This window comes from Rattus norvegicus, chromosome 5, assembly GCF_036323735.1.
Source record: "Rattus norvegicus strain BN/NHsdMcwi chromosome 5, GRCr8, whole genome shotgun sequence".
Taxonomy (NCBI): domain Eukaryota; kingdom Metazoa; phylum Chordata; class Mammalia; order Rodentia; family Muridae; genus Rattus; species Rattus norvegicus.
This window is the reverse complement of record NC_086023.1, coordinates 44436060-44454990: the sequence shown is the minus strand read 5'-3', so window position 1 is coordinate 44454990 and position 18931 is coordinate 44436060.

Sequence of the window (18931 nt, the reverse complement as noted above, 5' to 3'; positions counted from 1 at the left end):
TTCAGGGATAGTGATTCCCCCTGAAGTCCTTTTATTGTTGAGGATAGCTTTAGCTATCCTGGGTTTTTTGTTATTCCAGATGAATTTGCAAATTGTTCTGTCTAACTCTTTGAAGAATTGGATTGGTATATTGATGGGGATTGCATTGAATCTGTAGATTGCTTTTGTAAAATGGCCATTTTTACTATATTAATCCTGCCAATCCATGAGCATGGGAGATCTTTCCATCTTCTGAGGTCTTCTTCAATTTCTTTCCTCAGTGTCTTGAAGTTCTTATTGTACAGATCTTTTACTTGCTTGGTTAAAGTCACACCGAGGTACTTTATATTATTTGGGTCTATTATGAAGGGTGTCGTTTCCCTAATTTCTTTCTCTGCTTGTTTCTCTTTTGTATATAGGAAGGCAACTGATTTATTTGAGTTAGTTTTATACCCAGCCACTTTGCTGAAGTTGTTTATCAGCTTTAGTAGTTCTCTGGTGGAACTTTTGGGATCACTTAAATATACTATCATGTCATCTGCAAATAGTGATATTTTGACCTCTTCTTTTCCGATCTGTATCCCCTTGATCTCCTTTTGTTGTCTGATTGCTCTGGCTAGAACTTCAAGAACTATATTGAATAAGTAGGGAGAGAGTGGGCAGCCTTGTCTAGTCCCTGATTTTAGTGGGATTGCTTCAAGTTTCTCTCCATTTATTTTAATGTTAGCAACTGGTTTGCTGTATATGGCTTTTACTATGTTAAGGTATGGGCCTTGAATTCCTATTCTTTCCAGGACTTTTATCATGAAGGGGTGTTGAATTTTGTCAAATGCTTTCTCAGCATCTAATGAAATGATCATGTGGTTTTGTTCTTTCAGTTTGTTTATATAATGGATCACGTTGATGGTTTTCCGTATATTAAACCATCCCTGCATGCCTGGGATGAAGCCTACTTGATCATGGTGGATGATTGTTTTGATGTGCTCTTGATTTCGGTTTGCCAGAATTTTATTGAGTATTTTTGCGTCGATATTCATAAGGGAAATTGGTCTGAAGTTCTCTTTCTTTGTTGTGTCTTTGTGTGGTTTAGGTATAAGAGTAATTGTGGCTTCGTAGAAGGAATTCGGTAGTGCTCCATCTGTTTCAATTTTGTGGAATAGTTTGGATAATATTGGTATGAGGTCTTCTATGTAGGTTTGATAGAATTCTGCACTAAACCCGTCTGGACCTGGGCTCTTTTTGGTTGGGAGACCTTTAATGACTACTTCTATTTCCTTAGGAGTTATGGGGTTGTTTAACTGGTTTATCTTTTCCTGATTTAACTTCGATACCTGGTATCTGTCTAGGAAATTGTCCATTTCCTGAAGATTTTCAAATTTTGTTGAATATAGGTTTTTATAGTAAGATCTGATGATTTTTTGAATTTCCTCTGAATCTGTAGTTATGTCTCCCTTTTCATTTCTGATTTTGTTAATTTGGACGCACTCTCTGTGTCCTCTCGTTAGTCTGGCTAAGGGTTTATCTATCTTGTTGATTTTCTCAAAGAACCAACTTTTGGTTCTGTTGATTCTTTCTATGGTCCTTTTTGTTTCTACTTGGTTGATTTCAGCTCTGAGTTTGATTATTTCCTGCCTTCTACTCCTCCTGGGTGTATTTGCTTCTTTTTGTTCTAGAGCTTTTAGGTGTGCTGTCAAGCTGCTGACATATGCTCTTTCCTGTTTCTTTCTGCAGGCACTCAGCGCTATGAGTTTTCCTCTTAGCACAGCTTTCATTGTGTCCCATAAGTTTGGGTATGTTGTATCTTCATTTTCATTAAATTCTAAAAAGTTTTTAATTTCTTTCTTTATTTCTTCCTTGACCAGGTTATCATTGAGTAGAGCATTGTTCAATTTCCACGTATATGTGGGCATTCTTCCCTTATTGTTATTGAAGACCAGTTTTAGGCCGTGGTGGTCCGATAGCACGCATGGGATTATTTCTATCTTTCTGTACCTGTTGAGGCCCGTTTTTTGACCAATTATATGGTCAATTTTGGAGAAAGTACCATGAGGAGCTGAGAAGAAGGTATATCCTTTTGCTTTAGGATAGAATGTTCTATAAATATCCGTTAAGTCCATTTGGCTCATGACTTCTCTTAGTCTGTCGACATCACTGTTTAATTTCTGTTTCCATGATCTGTCCATTGATGAGAGTGGGGTGTTGAAATCTCCCACTATTATTTTGTGAGGTGCAATGTGTGTTTTGAGCTTTAGTAAGGTTTCTTTTACGTATGTAGGTGCCCTTGTATTTGGGGCATAGATATTTAGGATTGAGAGTTCATCTTGGTGGATTTTTCCTTTGATGAATATGAAGTGTCCTTCCTTATCTTTTTTGATGACTTTTAGTTGGAAATTGATTTTATTTGATATTAGAATGGCTACTCCAGCTTGCTTTTTCTGACCATTTGCTTGGAAAGTTGTTTTCCAGCCTTTCACTCTGAGGTAGTGTCTGTCTTTGTCTCTGAGGTGTGTTTCCTGTAGGCAGCAGAATGCAGGGTCCTCGTTGCGTATCCAGTTTGTTAATCTATGTCTTTTTATTGGGGAGTTGAGGCCATTGATATTGAGAGATATTAAGGAATAGTGATTATTGCTTCCCTTTATATTCATATTTGGATGTGAGGTTATGTTTGTGTGCTTTCATTCTCTTTGTTTTGTTGCCAAGACGATTAGTTTCTTGCTTCTTCTAGGGTATAGCTTGCCTCCTTATGTTGGGCTTTACCATTTATTATCCTTTGTTGTGCTGGATTTGTAGAAAGATATTGTGTAAATTTGGTTTTGTCATGGAATATCTTGGTTTCTCCATCAATGTTAATTGAGAGTTTTGCTGGATACAGTAACCTGGGCTGGCATTTGTGTTCTCTTAGGGTCTGTATGACATCAGTCCAGGATCTTCTGGCCTTCATAGTTTATGGCGAAAAGTCTGGTGTGATTCTGATAGGTCTGCCTTTATATGTTACTTGACCTTTTTCCCTTACTGCTTTTAATATTCTTTCTTTATTTTGTGCGTTTGGTGTTTTGACTATTATGTGACGGGAGGTGTTTCTTTTCTGGTCCAATCTATTTGGAGTTCTGTAGGCTTCTTGTATGTCTATGGGTATCTCTTTTTTTAGGTTAGGGAAGTTTTCTTCTATGATTTTGTTGAAGATATTTACTGGTCCTTTGAGCTGGGAGTCTTCACTCTCTTCTATACCTATTATCCTTAGGTTTGATCTTCTCATTGAGTCCTGGATTTCCTGTATGTTTTGGACCAGTAGCTTTTTCCGCTTTACATTATCTTTGACAGTTGAGTCAATGATTTCTATGGAATCTTCTGCTCCTGAGATTCTCTCTTCCATCTCTTGTATTCTGTTGGTGAAGCTTGTATCTACAGCTCCTTGTCTCTTCTTTTGGTTTTCTATATCCAGGGTTGTTTCCATGTGTTCTTTCTTGATTGCTTCTATTTCCATTTTTAATTCCTTCAACTGTTTGATTGTGTTTTCCTGGAATTCTTTCAGGGATTTTTGTGTCTCCTCTCTATGGGCTTCTACTTGTTTATTTATGTTTTCCTGGAATTCTTTCAGGGATTTTTGCGATTCTTTCAGGCATTTTTGCGATTCCTCTCTGTAGGCTTCTACTTGTTCTCTAAGGGAGTTCTTCATGTCTTTCTTGAAGTCCTCCAGCATCATGATCAAATATGATTTTGAAAATAGATCTTGCTTTTCTGGTGTGTTTGGATATTCCATGTTTGTTTTGATGGGAGAATTGGGCTCCGATGGTGCCATGTAGTCTTGGTTTCTGTTGCTTGGGTTCCTGCGCTTGCCTCTCGCCATCAGATTATCTCTAGTGTTACTTTGTTCTGCTATTTCTGACAGTGGCTAGACTGTCCTATAAGCCTGTGTGTCAGGAGTGCTGTAGACCTGTTTTCCTCTCTTTCAGTCAGTTATGGGTACAGAGTGTTCTGCTTTCGGGCGTGTAGTTTTTCCTCTCTACAGGTCTTCAGCTGTTCCTGTGGGCCTGTGTCTTGTGTTCACCAGGCAGCTTTCTTGCAGCAGAAAATTTGGTCTTACCTGTGGTCCTGAGGCTCAAGTTCGCTCGTGGGGTGCTGCCCACGGGCTCTCTGCAGCGGCAGCAACCAGGAAGACCTGTGCCACCCCTTCCGGGAGCTTCAGTGCACCAGGGTTCCAGATGGTCTTTGGCTTTTTCCTCTGGCGTCCGAGATGTGTGTGCAGGGAGCAGTCTCTTCTGGTTTCCCAGGCTTGTCTGCCTCTCTGAAGGTTTAGCTCTCCCTCCCACGGGATTTGGGTGCAGAGAACTGTTTATCCGGTCTGTTTCTTTCACGTTCCGGTGGTGTCTCAGGCAGGGGTCCTGCCGCTCCTGGGCCCTCCCCCACAGGAGCCCAGAGGCCTTATACAGTTTCCTCTTGGGCCAGGGATGTGGGCAGGGGTGAGCAGAGTTGGTGGTCTCTTCCACTCTGCAGCCTCAGGAGTGCCCACCTGACCAGGCGGTTGTGTCTCTCTCTCACCGGGTCTGGGTTAATTTTCTTATCTGCCTTAAGACACCATCTCTCATTACCCTCTTCTTCTACTAAGTAATTCTAATCTTATAATTTTGATATCAAGTCTCGTATTCGGTCTTACCAGTTGTTCTAACTGACAGGTACTGTTGTCTCAGAACCATCAACTTCACAGCACCCACTCGATTTTTAACAAAAGTAATTAACCGGTTTGCCATGTAGGGGCCAAAAACTAAAACCAAGAAAATTATTAGTAATTGCCCAGCTACATCAGAGGGTAGGGTCGTCATCCAGGGAGACCGAATGAACCAAGACTCAAAACATCCTTGTTGAGTGCCTCTATCTTTTTGCCTCTTGTCTAATTTTTTTCAACGTTTTTTCATGGAGTCCTTAATTACTCCTGGATGGTCTACATAGAAGCAACATCCTTTTTTTTTTAATGTAGCACACAGAACTCCTTTAAGGAATATCTACCTCTGAGAGGGAGGTTAGGGATTCTAGGAGGTCAGCTAAAAAGTCTTTTTTTACTCTTTCTATATCTAAGTCAATGGCAGGTCTGAATTCACCATAAGCCTTGTGTTGCAGGGCAACAGCAGATGTCCTTGTAGCTTACCTTGCAGTACCTAAACTCTTTAGTATCAAGATTCCAATCTGGACACTATCTGAACCTACACACAAAGGTCATGACTGCCTTTTGGAACTTCTAAACTTATACAGGTTGTGATCCCTGAGGCACAGTCCCAAGAAGCATTAGAGTACTAACATATGCAATGTTACATCATTTGCAATAGAAATCAGGCCTATCTCCTGATGAAACCCAGGGCAAACAGGAAATTCTTGTTTCTAAAGCACACTACTCAAGTGAGCATTTTAGCAACCTCCCAGTCATGTCCCTGAGGTATCCACTTATCTGATGTGCAAGTCTAGGGAGCTTTTTGAAGATCCAAGTCTCCCTCTAAGTCCCAACTCTCAGCCCCAACAGTGAGTACGCGGTTGGTGAGGGCTGAGACTTGACAGCTGTCAGGGTGGTCAGCAGCACCAGGTACTGTCCTTTCCAGTGAAGTTCAGGTGTTCTGGGCTCGGTGCCGTCATATGTAGCCGAGTCTCCGACCTGGAACTGATGAGATTTCTCAGGGGTCCCTGAGGCATAGGCTTCTGTCAGCTGTGAGCAGATTTCTTTCTGTATCACCTGTAGATCTTAAAGCCTGGCATACAAATCATTATTATTATGACATGTTGGTTCAATAAAATCATCTAATACAGTCAGAGGAGCTGAGGTCCCATATAAGATCTCAAATTGGGTAAGGCTGAATCTGGAAGGGGTATTTCTTGCTCTGAAGAGAGCAAGAGGGAAGGAGTGCCACCCAGTCTGCACCAGTCTCCATGCTCAATTTGGTCATGGTCTCTTTTAGAGTTTTATTTATTTACTCTACCTGTCCTGAACTTTGAGTTCTGTAAATACAATGTAATTTCCAATCGACCTCTAAATACTTGGCCACACCCTGGCTTACCTTGGCAACGAAAGTAGGGCCTTTTTCTGACCAGATTACCTTGGGCACTCCAAATCGGGGGAAGATTTCTTCCAGTATCTTCTTGATGACTACGGAGGCCGTCCCTTGCTTGGTGAGGAACGTTTCTGTCTATTCCTGAAAAGGTATCTACAAGCACTAGGAGATACTTGTGATCATATTTTCCTGGTTTTATCTCAGTGAAGTTCACTTCGACTTTCTACCAAACGCTCTAGGTCTCTTTGCCCTGTTTGCTTGCTAAGCAATCATTTACTGACATACCTTATAACTTTTTACTGCCTCTCTGGCTAGAATCTTAAAGTCTATTACATATACCTTAACTATTTGGACAAGCTTCTTATATCCTGAATGAGTCCATTTCTGTATTTGTCAAAGTGAGTCTTTTGTTTGTTCTGTGGGGAATATAGTTTTCCCTCAAGTGTGCCATTGTCTTTTTTTCTTAAGCAATTTGGGCCTTTTCTTCTGTTGTACATTCTAAGTGAGGCCATCCCTTAGTCTGATCCCAGTTCCCAGTGGCTGTCTTTTGCAGGCCTATAACCAGGATAGGCTCCTGCATAGCCAGTTTTCAAGCCACTTAATCTACTTTGTTACTCTGCCATGCTACTGAATTTCTTCCTTCCTGATATCCTGAGCAATGAATAATACTTACAGTTGTTGGCTTCACCAGGGCATCCAAGAGATGGTAAAGGCATCTGTGGTACTGATGTGCTGGGGGGTAGAGGTTCAGCCATCCCAGATGACATTTGTGTTGTCCACCATGGCAGCACCCACTTATGAAGAGAACTGTTCCCGTCTATAGACAAGGTAGCCTCAGCTTTCAGCAGGGGTCAATCAGCCAGTCGCATGGGCTGATTTCCTTTCCTCCACCCATGGGCTTCTGCCAGTACTTGACACTCGTGCTATGGTGGCTCCAGGACAGGATTGGGCAGCAAGGTGACCAGATTGCCTTCCACCTGTGGAGAATCTAGTCCATGTCAGCTGACCATTGGTCCCATCCTCTGGGACATTTTATTCAAAGGCAAAACTTACACTCTACCACAGTGTAAGTCCTCGATTGAGTGATAATTGTTAGTGCCCGGATGGCAGGAACAGTGTGTTCCAGGCAGAACAACACTAAACCACACATCTTTCAGCATCAGGTACTGGTGCACTGAGACAGGTCTTAACTTCCACATACACAGTCTGCAGATATGCATACACTTGGCCTCACCCAGCCATTTCAACCCACGAAAGCCATTTTGGAGAGCAAATTTCTCATGAGCAAGGGATGGGGCAGTCAGGGATGACCATGAACTAGTGGATTACCCGGCCCACACCAAGGTCCACTGTTCTTCGGGTAGTCCATAAGTATTGTTTGTTGCCAGTAGCACCCTGTACTCAAGGTCTTTTGCTGGACACTAGTCCATTTGGACGTAAGAGCACAGAGTGTTAGGCCCCCTGTATTCACAAAACAACTGGGTGGGCTTCCCTTCTATCTTTGTGCATAGCCAGCACTCTAGGACCGAGAGGGCTTGCATTCGGGGCCACGGGAGAGACCCCTCTTGTTCTTCCTGGGGCAGTCACTGACCCAGTGTCCTTTTTCTTTGCATTAGGCACACCGATCTTTAGCCAGGAATTCTCTTCTGTTGCCAGGTACTGTCTTCCTAGGTTCCCTAACTACTGTGGCCAGTATATGTTCCTCTCTTGTATTTATCTCTCTTTAGCTCTCTAGCTTCCTCTTCTTTTTGTCTCTTTTCTTCCCTAGCTTCCTGCTCTTTTTACCTTCTTTTCTCTTTCTCTTTCTCAGTCTCTCTGTTCAACCTTACTTTTTCTGCAACTTACACTAACTCTCTCAGAAACTTAACTTAACCCCTCAAGTTTCTTCATATCTTTTCCTTACCTTAGCCAAATTGGTGGGGCGTTTTCCAGCCCCTCAGAGACCCACCAATGGAGTCTGGCAGTAGACCTGGCGCTTCCTACCTTCAGGTGTATTGAAGCCAACAGGCAGAAGTGAGGGCCTTCCATTCATGTCTGGAACATTTTTTCTGGCCTCTAGTAGGATTCTGTATTTCGTGTAACACCTACTAACAAGCATCTCAAGTGGGATGGTGAAAAAACAAGAAGAGAGTCTAGAAGATAGAGATCTGCAGAAAAGGACAAAAGCATTTAGTCACACAGAAAGACAATCAAAAGATTAACAGACAAAAAACAGAAGTGCGCACAAAAACAAAAAAACAAACGGCAGCCATGAGATCACCACAAAACTAAACTGATTTAGACAAGAGCTTCCTTGAGCTCACCAACAACAGATGAAGGAGAGTGGATTCCACATCACTCTTCCTTCTCAACCACAGACAGGTGAAGGGAAGCGGATTCCACTTCACTCCTCCTTACCAAGGGGACACCAAAAACAGATGAAGCAGAGCAGATTCCACATCACTCTTCCTTCTGTCTGCAAAGTACAACAAACACACAACACAGAAGACTAACAAAATGACAAGAGAGACAAGGATGTCTAAAACTAGTCGTCCTCTTTGACTATTCCACAAGAAACCAAAAGCCAGATCACCCAGCAAGGTCTTTAATCTCCTCACTTCACAGTGAGGAGATAGGAGGCAACCACTTCCTTCTGGGCCCCCTCCACCCTCGAGGCGTCTCCTAGGGTTGCAGCCTGCAGTGTTGGACACCTCTGTCCCCTGCAGTCTTGGGATCCTCACGGACCTCCGAGACAGCTGCCGGAAAAACTGACCCGAGTCCCTCCTACCCAGAGTCGACTGGAAACAAAAACCGGTCCGTGTCATTCCTACCCGGAGACGACACAACTGGGGACAAAAGTAAAGGACAGATAGACACAGACTGACGAATGTGGCGCCGCTCACACAGAAACACTCAGACAAACATCCAACTCACCTCCAAGGGGTCTTCAGGGACTGGGGTGGTCTCGAAGATCCCAGACGAGCCCCCAAATGAAAGATACCTGAAGAGAGACCCTTACTCAAGTCTTGGGAAATCGCCGACCCCAGACACAGAGAGACGATTTTGGATGTAGTACACAAAGGTGAGGTTTATTATGGAGACCTATTATGGAGATCTCCGGGCCGACACGTATCCCAAGCAGGAGACACAGGTGTCGACCCAGAGCAGCTAGGAGAGGAACTATTTAAAGGGAAAAAAACCACAAGAAGCAGGGGAAGGGGTAGACGTCAGGGGGAAATGCCAAAGATGCCCCCCTGGGTTAATTTTCTTATCTGCCTTAAGACACCATCTCTCATTACCCTCTTCTTCTACTAAGTAATTCTAATCTTATAATTTTGATATCAAGTCTCGTATTCGGTCTTACCAGTTGTTCTAACTGACAGGTACTGTTGTCTCAGAACCATCAACTTCACAGCACCCACTCGATTTTTAACAAAAGTAATTAACCGGTTTGCCATGTAGGGGCCAAAAACTAAAACCAAGAAAATTATTAGTAATTGCCCAGCTACATCAGAGGGTAGGGTCGTCATCCAGGGAGACCGAATGAACCAAGACTCAAAACATCCTTGTTGAGTGCCTCTATCTTTTTGCCTCTTGTCTAATTTTTTTCAACGTTTTTTCATGGAGTCCTTAATTACTCCTGGATGGTCTACATAGAAGCAACATCCTTTTTTTTTTAATGTAGCACACAGAACTCCTTTAAGGAATATCTACCTCTGAGAGGGAGGTTAGGGATTCTAGGAGGTCAGCTAAAAAGTCTTTTTTTACTCTTTCTATATCTAAGTCAATGGCAGGTCTGAATTCACCATAAGCCTTGTGTTGCAGGGCAACAGCAGATGTCCTTGTAGCTTACCTTGCAGTACCTAAACTCTTTAGTATCAAGATTCCAATCTGGACACTATCTGAACCTACACACAAAGGTCATGACTGCCTTTTGGAACTTCTAAACTTATACAGGTTGTGATCCCTGAGGCACAGTCCCAAGAAGCATTAGAGTACTAACATATGCAATGTTACATCATTTGCAATAGAAATCAGGCCTATCTCCTGATGAAACCCAGGGCAAACAGGAAATTCTTGTTTCTAAAGCACACTACTCAAGTGAGCATTTTAGCAACCTCCCAGTCATGTCCCTGAGGTATCCACTTATCTGATGTGCAAGTCTAGGGAGCTTTTTGAAGATCCAAGTCTCCCTCTAAGTCCCAACTCTCAGCCCCAACAGTGAGTACGCGGTTGGTGAGGGCTGAGACTTGACAGCTGTCAGGGTGGTCAGCAGCACCAGGTACTGTCCTTTCCAGTGAAGTTCAGGTGTTCTGGGCTCGGTGCCGTCATATGTAGCCGAGTCTCCGACCTGGAACTGATGAGATTTCTCAGGGGTCCCTGAGGCATAGGCTTCTGTCAGCTGTGAGCAGATTTCTTTCTGTATCACCTGTAGATCTTAAAGCCTGGCATACAAATCATTATTATTATGACATGTTGGTTCAATAAAATCATCTAATACAGTCAGAGGAGCTGAGGTCCCATATAAGATCTCAAATTGGGTAAGGCTGAATCTGGAAGGGGTATTTCTTGCTCTGAAGAGAGCAAGAGGGAAGGAGTGCCACCCAGTCTGCACCAGTCTCCATGCTCAATTTGGTCATGGTCTCTTTTAGAGTTTTATTTATTTACTCTACCTGTCCTGAACTTTGAGTTCTGTAAATACAATGTAATTTCCAATCGACCTCTAAATACTTGGCCACACCCTGGCTTACCTTGGCAACGAAAGTAGGGCCTTTTTCTGACCAGATTACCTTGGGCACTCCAAATCGGGGGAAGATTTCTTCCAGTATCTTCTTGATGACTACGGAGGCCGTCCCTTGCTTGGTGAGGAACGTTTCTGTCTATTCCTGAAAAGGTATCTACAAGCACTAGGAGATACTTGTGATCATATTTTCCTGGTTTTATCTCAGTGAAGTTCACTTCGACTTTCTACCAAACGCTCTAGGTCTCTTTGCCCTGTTTGCTTGCTAAGCAATCATTTACTGACATACCTTATAACTTTTTACTGCCTCTCTGGCTAGAATCTTAAAGTCTATTACATATACCTTAACTATTTGGACAAGCTTCTTATATCCTGAATGAGTCCATTTCTGTATTTGTCAAAGTGAGTCTTTTGTTTGTTCTGTGGGGAATATAGTTTTCCCTCAAGTGTGCCATTGTCTTTTTTTCTTAAGCAATTTGGGCCTTTTCTTCTGTTGTACATTCTAAGTGAGGCCATCCCTTAGTCTGATCCCAGTTCCCAGTGGCTGTCTTTTGCAGGCCTATAACCAGGATAGGCTCCTGCATAGCCAGTTTTCAAGCCACTTAATCTACTTTGTTACTCTGCCATGCTACTGAATTTCTTCCTTCCTGATATCCTGAGCAATGAATAATACTTACAGTTGTTGGCTTCACCAGGGCATCCAAGAGATGGTAAAGGCATCTGTGGTACTGATGTGCTGGGGGGTAGAGGTTCAGCCATCCCAGATGACATTTGTGTTGTCCACCATGGCAGCACCCACTTATGAAGAGAACTGTTCCCGTCTATAGACAAGGTAGCCTCAGCTTTCAGCAGGGGTCAATCAGCCAGTCGCATGGGCTGATTTCCTTTCCTCCACCCATGGGCTTCTGCCAGTACTTGACACTCGTGCTATGGTGGCTCCAGGACAGGATTGGGCAGCAAGGTGACCAGATTGCCTTCCACCTGTGGAGAATCTAGTCCATGTCAGCTGACCATTGGTCCCATCCTCTGGGACATTTTATTCAAAGGCAAAACTTACACTCTACCACAGTGTAAGTCCTCGATTGAGTGATAATTGTTAGTGCCCGGATGGCAGGAACAGTGTGTTCCAGGCAGAACAACACTAAACCACACATCTTTCAGCATCAGGTACTGGTGCACTGAGACAGGTCTTAACTTCCACATACACAGTCTGCAGATATGCATACACTTGGCCTCACCCAGCCATTTCAACCCACGAAAGCCATTTTGGAGAGCAAATTTCTCATGAGCAAGGGATGGGGCAGTCAGGGATGACCATGAACTAGTGGATTACCCGGCCCACACCAAGGTCCACTGTTCTTCGGGTAGTCCATAAGTATTGTTTGTTGCCAGTAGCACCCTGTACTCAAGGTCTTTTGCTGGACACTAGTCCATTTGGACGTAAGAGCACAGAGTGTTAGGCCCCCTGTATTCACAAAACAACTGGGTGGGCTTCCCTTCTATCTTTGTGCATAGCCAGCACTCTAGGACCGAGAGGGCTTGCATTCGGGGCCACGGGAGAGACCCCTCTTGTTCTTCCTGGGGCAGTCACTGACCCAGTGTCCTTTTTCTTTGCATTAGGCACACCGATCTTTAGCCAGGAATTCTCTTCTGTTGCCAGGTACTGTCTTCCTAGGTTCCCTAACTACTGTGGCCAGTATATGTTCCTCTCTTGTATTTATCTCTCTTTAGCTCTCTAGCTTCCTCTTCTTTTTGTCTCTTTTCTTCCCTAGCTTCCTGCTCTTTTTACCTTCTTTTCTCTTTCTCTTTCTCAGTCTCTCTGTTCAACCTTACTTTTTCTGCAACTTACACTAACTCTCTCAGAAACTTAACTTAACCCCTCAAGTTTCTTCATATCTTTTCCTTACCTTAGCCAAATTGGTGGGGCGTTTTCCAGCCCCTCAGAGACCCACCAATGGAGTCTGGCAGTAGACCTGGCGCTTCCTACCTTCAGGTGTATTGAAGCCAACAGGCAGAAGTGAGGGCCTTCCATTCATGTCTGGAACATTTTTTCTGGCCTCTAGTAGGATTCTGTATTTCGTGTAACACCTACTAACAAGCATCTCAAGTGGGATGGTGAAAAAACAAGAAGAGAGTCTAGAAGATAGAGATCTGCAGAAAAGGACAAAAGCATTTAGTCACACAGAAAGACAATCAAAAGATTAACAGACAAAAAACAGAAGTGCGCACAAAAACAAAAAAACAAACGGCAGCCATGAGATCACCACAAAACTAAACTGATTTAGACAAGAGCTTCCTTGAGCTCACCAACAACAGATGAAGGAGAGTGGATTCCACATCACTCTTCCTTCTCAACCACAGACAGGTGAAGGGAAGCGGATTCCACTTCACTCCTCCTTACCAAGGGGACACCAAAAACAGATGAAGCAGAGCAGATTCCACATCACTCTTCCTTCTGTCTGCAAAGTACAACAAACACACAACACAGAAGACTAACAAAATGACAAGAGAGACAAGGATGTCTAAAACTAGTCGTCCTCTTTGACTATTCCACAAGAAACCAAAAGCCAGATCACCCAGCAAGGTCTTTAATCTCCTCACTTCACAGTGAGGAGATAGGAGGCAACCACTTCCTTCTGGGCCCCCTCCACCCTCGAGGCGTCTCCTAGGGTTGCAGCCTGCAGTGTTGGACACCTCTGTCCCCTGCAGTCTTGGGATCCTCACGGACCTCCGAGACAGCTGCCGGAAAAACTGACCCGAGTCCCTCCTACCCAGAGTCGACTGGAAACAAAAACCGGTCCGTGTCATTCCTACCCGGAGACGACACAACTGGGGACAAAAGTAAAGGACAGATAGACACAGACTGACGAATGTGGCGCCGCTCACACAGAAACACTCAGACAAACATCCAACTCACCTCCAAGGGGTCTTCAGGGACTGGGGTGGTCTCGAAGATCCCAGACGAGCCCCCAAATGAAAGATACCTGAAGAGAGACCCTTACTCAAGTCTTGGGAAATCGCCGACCCCAGACACAGAGAGACGATTTTGGATGTAGTACACAAAGGTGAGGTTTATTATGGAGACCTATTATGGAGATCTCCGGGCCGACACGTATCCCAAGCAGGAGACACAGGTGTCGACCCAGAGCAGCTAGGAGAGGAACTATTTAAAGGGAAAAAAACCACAAGAAGCAGGGGAAGGGGTAGACGTCAGGGGGAAATGCCAAAGATGCCCCCCTGGGTTAATTTTCTTATCTGCCTTAAGACACCATCTCTCATTACCCTCTTCTTCTACTAAGTAATTCTAATCTTATAATTTTGATATCAAGTCTCGTATTCGGTCTTACCAGTTGTTCTAACTGACAGGTACTGTTGTCTCAGAACCATCAACTTCACAGCACCCACTCGATTTTTAACAAAAGTAATTAACCGGTTTGCCATGTAGGGGCCAAAAACTAAAACCAAGAAAATTATTAGTAATTGCCCAGCTACATCAGAGGGTAGGGTCGTCATCCAGGGAGACCGAATGAACCAAGACTCAAAACATCCTTGTTGAGTGCCTCTATCTTTTTGCCTCTTGTCTAATTTTTTTCAACGTTTTTTCATGGAGTCCTTAATTACTCCTGGATGGTCTACATAGAAGCAACATCCTTTTTTTTTTAATGTAGCACACAGAACTCCTTTAAGGAATATCTACCTCTGAGAGGGAGGTTAGGGATTCTAGGAGGTCAGCTAAAAAGTCTTTTTTTACTCTTTCTATATCTAAGTCAATGGCAGGTCTGAATTCACCATAAGCCTTGTGTTGCAGGGCAACAGCAGATGTCCTTGTAGCTTACCTTGCAGTACCTAAACTCTTTAGTATCAAGATTCCAATCTGGACACTATCTGAACCTACACACAAAGGTCATGACTGCCTTTTGGAACTTCTAAACTTATACAGGTTGTGATCCCTGAGGCACAGTCCCAAGAAGCATTAGAGTACTAACATATGCAATGTTACATCATTTGCAATAGAAATCAGGCCTATCTCCTGATGAAACCCAGGGCAAACAGGAAATTCTTGTTTCTAAAGCACACTACTCAAGTGAGCATTTTAGCAACCTCCCAGTCATGTCCCTGAGGTATCCACTTATCTGATGTGCAAGTCTAGGGAGCTTTTTGAAGATCCAAGTCTCCCTCTAAGTCCCAACTCTCAGCCCCAACAGTGAGTACGCGGTTGGTGAGGGCTGAGACTTGACAGCTGTCAGGGTGGTCAGCAGCACCAGGTACTGTCCTTTCCAGTGAAGTTCAGGTGTTCTGGGCTCGGTGCCGTCATATGTAGCCGAGTCTCCGACCTGGAACTGATGAGATTTCTCAGGGGTCCCTGAGGCATAGGCTTCTGTCAGCTGTGAGCAGATTTCTTTCTGTATCACCTGTAGATCTTAAAGCCTGGCATACAAATCATTATTATTATGACATGTTGGTTCAATAAAATCATCTAATACAGTCAGAGGAGCTGAGGTCCCATATAAGATCTCAAATTGGGTAAGGCTGAATCTGGAAGGGGTATTTCTTGCTCTGAAGAGAGCAAGAGGGAAGGAGTGCCACCCAGTCTGCACCAGTCTCCATGCTCAATTTGGTCATGGTCTCTTTTAGAGTTTTATTTATTTACTCTACCTGTCCTGAACTTTGAGTTCTGTAAATACAATGTAATTTCCAATCGACCTCTAAATACTTGGCCACACCCTGGCTTACCTTGGCAACGAAAGTAGGGCCTTTTTCTGACCAGATTACCTTGGGCACTCCAAATCGGGGGAAGATTTCTTCCAGTATCTTCTTGATGACTACGGAGGCCGTCCCTTGCTTGGTGAGGAACGTTTCTGTCTATTCCTGAAAAGGTATCTACAAGCACTAGGAGATACTTGTGATCATATTTTCCTGGTTTTATCTCAGTGAAGTTCACTTCGACTTTCTACCAAACGCTCTAGGTCTCTTTGCCCTGTTTGCTTGCTAAGCAATCATTTACTGACATACCTTATAACTTTTTACTGCCTCTCTGGCTAGAATCTTAAAGTCTATTACATATACCTTAACTATTTGGACAAGCTTCTTATATCCTGAATGAGTCCATTTCTGTATTTGTCAAAGTGAGTCTTTTGTTTGTTCTGTGGGGAATATAGTTTTCCCTCAAGTGTGCCATTGTCTTTTTTTCTTAAGCAATTTGGGCCTTTTCTTCTGTTGTACATTCTAAGTGAGGCCATCCCTTAGTCTGATCCCAGTTCCCAGTGGCTGTCTTTTGCAGGCCTATAACCAGGATAGGCTCCTGCATAGCCAGTTTTCAAGCCACTTAATCTACTTTGTTACTCTGCCATGCTACTGAATTTCTTCCTTCCTGATATCCTGAGCAATGAATAATACTTACAGTTGTTGGCTTCACCAGGGCATCCAAGAGATGGTAAAGGCATCTGTGGTACTGATGTGCTGGGGGGTAGAGGTTCAGCCATCCCAGATGACATTTGTGTTGTCCACCATGGCAGCACCCACTTATGAAGAGAACTGTTCCCGTCTATAGACAAGGTAGCCTCAGCTTTCAGCAGGGGTCAATCAGCCAGTCGCATGGGCTGATTTCCTTTCCTCCACCCATGGGCTTCTGCCAGTACTTGACACTCGTGCTATGGTGGCTCCAGGACAGGATTGGGCAGCAAGGTGACCAGATTGCCTTCCACCTGTGGAGAATCTAGTCCATGTCAGCTGACCATTGGTCCCATCCTCTGGGACATTTTATTCAAAGGCAAAACTTACACTCTACCACAGTGTAAGTCCTCGATTGAGTGATAATTGTTAGTGCCCGGATGGCAGGAACAGTGTGTTCCAGGCAGAACAACACTAAACCACACATCTTTCAGCATCAGGTACTGGTGCACTGAGACAGGTCTTAACTTCCACATACACAGTCTGCAGATATGCATACACTTGGCCTCACCCAGCCATTTCAACCCACGAAAGCCATTTTGGAGAGCAAATTTCTCATGAGCAAGGGATGGGGCAGTCAGGGATGACCATGAACTAGTGGATTACCCGGCCCACACCAAGGTCCACTGTTCTTCGGGTAGTCCATAAGTATTGTTTGTTGCCAGTAGCACCCTGTACTCAAGGTCTTTTGCTGGACACTAGTCCATTTGGACGTAAGAGCACAGAGTGTTAGGCCCCCTGTATTCACAAAACAACTGGGTGGGCTTCCCTTCTATCTTTGTGCATAGCCAGCACTCTAGGACCGAGAGGGCTTGCATTCGGGGCCACGGGAGAGACCCCTCTTGTTCTTCCTGGGGCAGTCACTGACCCAGTGTCCTTTTTCTTTGCATTAGGCACACCGATCTTTAGCCAGGAATTCTCTTCTGTTGCCAGGTACTGTCTTCCTAGGTTCCCTAACTACTGTGGCCAGTATATGTTCCTCTCTTGTATTTATCTCTCTTTAGCTCTCTAGCTTCCTCTTCTTTTTGTCTCTTTTCTTCCCTAGCTTCCTGCTCTTTTTACCTTCTTTTCTCTTTCTCTTTCTCAGTCTCTCTGTTCAACCTTACTTTTTCTGCAACTTACACTAACTCTCTCAGAAACTTAACTTAACCCCTCAAGTTTCTTCATATCTTTTCCTTACCTTAGCCAAATTGGTGGGGCGTTTTCCAGCCCCTCAGAGACCCACCAATGGAGTCTGGCAGTAGACCTGGCGCTTCCTACCTTCAGGTGTATTGAAGCCAACAGGCAGAAGTGAGGGCCTTCCATTCATGTCTGGAACATTTTTTCTGGCCTCTAGTAGGATTCTGTATTTCGTGTAACACCTACTAACAAGCATCTCAAGTGGGATGGTGAAAAAACAAGAAGAGAGTCTAGAAGATAGAGATCTGCAGAAAAGGACAAAAGCATTTAGTCACACAGAAAGACAATCAAAAGATTAACAGACAAAAAACAGAAGTGCGCACAAAAACAAAAAAACAAACGGCAGCCATGAGATCACCACAAAACTAAACTGATTTAGACAAGAGCTTCCTTGAGCTCACCAACAACAGATGAAGGAGAGTGGATTCCACATCACTCTTCCTTCTCAACCACAGACAGGTGAAGGGAAGCGGATTCCACTTCACTCCTCCTTACCAAGGGGACACCAAAAACAGATGAAGCAGAGCAGATTCCACATCACTCTTCCTTCTGTCTGCAAAGTACAACAAACACACAACACAGAAGACTAACAAAATGACAAGAGAGACAAGGATGTCTAAAACTAGTCGTCCTCTTTGACTATTCCACAAGAAACCAAAAGCCAGATCACCCAGCAAGGTCTTTAATCTCCTCACTTCACAGTGAGGAGATAGGAGGCAACCACTTCCTTCTGGGCCCCCTCCACCCTCGAGGCGTCTCCTAGGGTTGCAGCCTGCAGTGTTGGACACCTCTGTCCCCTGCAGTCTTGGGATCCTCACGGACCTCCGAGACAGCTGCCGGAAAAACTGACCCGAGTCCCTCCTACCCAGAGTCGACTGGAAACAAAAACCGGTCCGTGTCATTCCTACCCGGAGACGACACAACTGGGGACAAAAGTAAAGGACAGATAGACACAGACTGACGAATGTGGCGCCGCTCACACAGAAACACTCAGACAAACATCCAACTCACCTCCAAGGGGTCTTCAGGGACTGGGGTGGTCTCGAAGATCCCAGACGAGCCCCCAAATGAAAGATACCTGAAGAGAGACCCTTACTCAAGTCTTGGGAAATCGCCGACCCCAGACACAGAGAGACCATTTTGGATGTAGTACACAAAGGTGAGGTTTATTATGGAGACCTATTATGGAGATCTCCGGGCCGACACGTATCCCAAGCAGGAGACACAGGTGTCGACCCAGAGCAGCTAGGAGAGGAACTATTTAAAGGGAAAAAAACCACAAGAAGCAGGGGAAGGGGTAGACGTCAGGGGGAAATGCCAAAGATGCCACAAGGAGGACCTCCCAGAGTCACAGGACAGTCCTCACATCTTCACTCTTTTATGGTCAGCTAGTTCCTGGAACAGGGTGGTTACTATGGCCGGAGGGAGGTCAGGTTGTCCTGACTCCTCTAGTGTAGGATCAGCTAGTTTTCGAAGCAGGCCTCTCCTTTGTCCTTCTAGGGTAAATGTTTGTTGGAATTGATGAAACTCCTGTACCTAATTAGCATCTGGATAAGCTTGGCTCTGG